We start from the raw sequence: 4,616 nt of genomic DNA, 5'->3' as shown, positions 1-4,616 counted from the left end.
CTTGGTTTGCTTATTTTCTTTCATCTCTTTTCTTTCTGATTATCACTCTTTTCTTTCCTCTCATTTCTCACATCCCACAACTTCATCTTCTTCTTTTTTTTCTTTTAATTTTTAAAAATGATTTGATCGAACCCGATGTAGGTTGCCTACGTATCATGTTCCATATGAATCAGATCAAGCGTAGTTCTGGAAAAGTGATGGACAAAATAAACTTAAAACAAAATCTTTTTGAATTTTCATTTATCACTTTTTTGGTTTTTTAAATACAAAATCGGAAGTGCGATGACAGACTCAGCTAGACTACAACAGACTCTGACAACACCTTTAAGTCTCAACACTATGAGACATGACTATAAAGTAGAAGACAACACAAAAACAGACTTAAAGTATAAAAAGTCTCCTCAAGTAGCTCCTAAATGCAACAGTCTTGGTTGAGACGGCCCTAGGGCGTCTCTCATGCTCAAGCTCTGGTAAGTGGATCCATACCTTAATGACAAAAATAAGACCAAATAGAGTTAGTGACTCAGGACACTATGTGAAACCATAACGCTTCCTATTGGGCACATGCAAGGCGCGAGTGGGGTTATTTATGTAAAATGGCCAACGTGGCCAAAATGTGGCTAGAAGTGAAAAATTAATTAGGATGACCTCTAAAACATGGAAACACCTCACGAAGGCTCATAAACTCTCAGGAATCGCGGTCCCTAAAATTGCTTTGCAAAAATGACCCCACTTTGCAAAAATGGCCCACGTGGCCGAAAAATAGCTAAATATGCTAATTCAACAGGAATGGACCTTAAAATGAGAGTATATCTTGTTGTATACTTAGGACTCTAAGACATGGGTTTACAAGTCACTTTGAGAAAATAGCCCTATTTTACAAAAATGACTGATGTGGCCAAACGTGGCTATACATGCAAGATTTGGCTACGACCCTCGAAGCCAAGAACTTAAGATTCACTAGAAAGACCGGACCCTATGTGTGTTGCCTACATATCCCTCCCCAAAAGACGAGAATCAGGTTCACGTAGCTCGTGAAGATTGGATATGGGAGAGAATTTGAAAAAAAAATAACTAATTTGGAGAAAACATATTTTTTGCTTTTTCTTGAAAAATGATGGGAAAGTGTATTTTTTTTGCTATGAAAGAAAAACCTGAATAAAGATCCTACTTGCTTCATTTTTGTACTTCACCCTATTTCCTTTCTCATTTGCCCTCAACCATCATTGGTCTGCCAAATGATCCCTCTGCCCTTAAAGAATGCAGCACGTAGTATATAGGGATAATTAAATGTCTTTTTGGGCCACGATCCCATTTTGATATAATTTGGATAGGCCTTCTACAAAGGGACACGGTGCCTGGGACCGAGCCCTGCTAGGTCTAAATAACATGATGCAAATAAGAATGACCTAAAGGCTGACATAAGTTTGGGGTTCACTAGACAAGGCAATTCGGGGCGGCACGTGGTCAATGGCGGCTGCTCTAGCTGTCCGCCCACTCCACACTCCCATGCCACCCCTCCCCTAAAGACACGGGTGACTCACAAAAAGACCGTGTACGCTCAAACATACTCCGGAAGACTTGTTGCAGAAAGAAGACCTGTAGTTATGCAAATGATGATAATTTTTAAAATAGTAAAGCACATAAAGAAAGCGGTAAACATGTAATCAATAAAGCAAGAAATAAAATAAACAAACCAAATAAAGAAAACAAACACCTCAGCCGAATATTCTAAAAAACCAACTAGATCAAATATCAGCTCGAACCTGCAACTCCACAACGGAGTCGTCAAAGCTATCACACCCTTTTTTTTACCTTAACTACCCTCTTTAAAAATGATAAAGTTGATTTTAAAGCTCAAAAGGATTTTCAATTAGAAAGTGACCGAAATTGTGTTTCAAAAGATTTTCAGAGTCAACATCTGACATTTTGTTTCGATGTGCCATGTCACCGTTTAAAAATAATTTTTCCTTTTGAAAACGCACTTAGACTCTAAAACATAATCTGCACCAGAAATTCTGAGTAAGGGGGTTCATTTAACTCGGGGAGAAGGTGTTAGGCATTTTTCGAGTTCCGTAACTAGTACGGTTGCATACATGATCCGATTGGCTTTAAAGGATATTCAAATTGAGGTAAAACACATAAAAGAAGAAATAAGCACAAAAGGTTCGAGGTCGTCCCCACCTAAAAGAAAAATAAGAGAAAAGAAAGTACTAAAGAAAGTATACTAAAAATTCTAATCTATACTACACCGCTTCCTTCTCGATGCTCGGCACAGCCTCCAAATACAAGTATTACGGGGCATTCCTCGGATGGATTAATTAACTAAGGGGGCGATCTCTCACATCAAATAAAAGAAAAGAAAAAAAGAGGCCTAAAGTTTGCCTACCCGAATGTGGCCAACCTAAATATGCTACTAGAGAATAATATAACAAATTAAATGAATAAATAAAAGAGAATTAAATAACATGAAAATTATAAATCATGCTAATATTCTTTTAACTTCTTATTTCAGGTATTTGACCAAGCCTAATTTTTAAAGCATGTGAGAAATAGTCAATTAATGATGGGCTAAGTTTTTCCCCATCCCTACTGCCAAACAACCATTTAAGACACATAATGATCAACCAAATTCAATCATTCAACACGTAAAAGTATTTAAAAAAAATTATCAACTAAACTAAAATGGAACGACAGAATAGATGGTCTTGAAACATGAGAAGAGCCTCTGAACTTTGATTAACCTCATCCTTGTATATCATCTCTCAATTCTAGGGAACTACGCACTATATGGTGGCTAATCCTATAGCTCTATGAAGTGACACGAACTCACTGTTAAGTTCAATTCTTAACAATTGCACTCATATTGTATTCTTCTACGCTAGCCTCGCGAGTTACCCCAAAACCCATTTTAACAAGTGATCATTTTAAAAAAGATCCAATTAAAGGAGGTATGAGCCAAACTATGAGACTAATCCACTAAAGCTCAAAGGTACCGTCAAATAATTCCAACTTGACACTAAGAGGACCTATTAATCTATTGAGAAAATGATCTCCATCAAACATGTGAATAAGATAACTTTCTGTCTAGACACCCATTGACAATAAGAACACTAGTTACAGTAAGCTCTAACACTTTGAAGGGAATATAAAATTCTAATAAACACTTTGTGATAGAAGTAACTTAGCACCTAACAAATCAAGAATAACTTGTGCCGCTCCCGACAATTTAAATGTGCTATGGACAAAATTCTTTATTAATGACTACCCCAATTGCAACTTTAAAGAGAATTACTAGAGGAGAACATGACTACGCTACTGAAAACTAACAAGATATAAACTAATATTGATGAAGCACTAAGAATCATGATTAGAAAATACAAACAAAGCTCAAAAAGCTAATATCGTGCTTAACGTTATCACACAATCAAAAACCAAAATCAGAGAAAACTGGGATAATAGGCCAATACTATATTTCAATCACATAGAAGCAAAATATTAAAGAGAAAGAGAGGGAGAAGAGTGGACCTCAACGAGCAAATTCCTTATAATTAACTTTGGTCGAAAGTACCAACAAATGAAATGTTGACGGCGAAAGCTCGGCTGAAATAGCAGTTTTTCTTTAATAGCAAAATAAAGCAGGTCGACTACAAACTTTGAGTCTGAAAACCAGCGAAACAAGGGCTAATTTAGTCCAGGAACCGGGATCCGAAATCACGAACTCGACAACGAACTCAAACCAAATCTCAGCACCTCAAGTGAATTCCATGGTCGAAATCAAAATAAAAGCCAAATTCTTTTTTTGTGATATTTGATTCAAAAGAAAAGAGAAACTAAACCTAACGTTTTTGGAATTTTCATTCTGTAAATCTCGGATGGCTATCAGATTCTCTAAAGAAGTAGATGAAATCAAAAATGAAACCTCCCTCAAACTCTAGAACCTTCTCCTCTGTTCTCCCTTTTTCCCCAAAGTTTTCTGTCCAAAAATTCCCCACGAAAATCTGAAAAATGGAGTATATATAGAGAACCTAAAATGTTCTCTCCTTCCTCTCCAAGAAACCGAAAATTTCCCTTCTTTTCTTCTCGTGAAAATCTGAAAATTTGATTTTAAAAATAAGTAAAGGACAAATGGAGGGAGTAGATCGAGTGAGACTCAATCGTACGCTCTCCATTAATCCTATCCTTGCCTTCAAATGAATTTCGTGTGAGAGCGCGTGAGAGAGATGGAATATTTTTGTCAGAAGTTTGTTATGCTATGACCACGTGGAAGAAAGATAAGGGGGAAGAGGGGGGGGGGGGGCAAGCACGTGCCGGATTTGGCATTTTCAGGCAAGTTTAGACGGCGATAGAGGGTGACTGGGTTAGGTGCGGCTGGTGGTGGGAATTTTAAGGTAGCCTTTGTCATACTCCCTCCGTTTCAATTTATGTGAACATGTTTGACTGGGCATGGAGTTTAAGAAAAAATGAAGACTTTTGAAATTTGTGGTCCTAAACAATTCAAAAAGGGGCCCAGAGTATTTGTGTGGTTATAAAAGCTTCTCATTAAGGGTAGAATTATAAGTTTAAGCAAAATTATTTTCAAATTTTAGAAAGGGGTCATTCTTTTTGGAACGGAC

General features: G+C 37.0%; 1 long non-coding RNA gene across 1 annotated transcript; it reads right to left on the bottom strand.

The window, feature by feature from the left end:
- Positions 1 to 212: 212 nt before the first annotated feature.
- LOC107774654 (uncharacterized) lies at positions 213 to 4,223 on the bottom strand. Its single transcript, XR_001645552.2, has 2 exons — positions 3,529 to 4,223; positions 213 to 486 (listed from the first exon to the last, which is right to left on the bottom strand). It is a non-coding gene; the product is annotated as an uncharacterized LOC107774654 (long non-coding RNA).
- Positions 4,224 to 4,616: the final 393 nt, after the last annotated feature.

This window comes from Nicotiana tabacum, chromosome 17 (assembly GCF_000715075.1).
Source record: "Nicotiana tabacum cultivar K326 chromosome 17, ASM71507v2, whole genome shotgun sequence".
NCBI classification, from domain to species: Eukaryota; Viridiplantae; Streptophyta; class Magnoliopsida; order Solanales; family Solanaceae; genus Nicotiana; species Nicotiana tabacum.
Note: the sequence above shows the minus strand (reverse complement) of the source record. Positions and strands in the feature narration are given on the sequence as shown.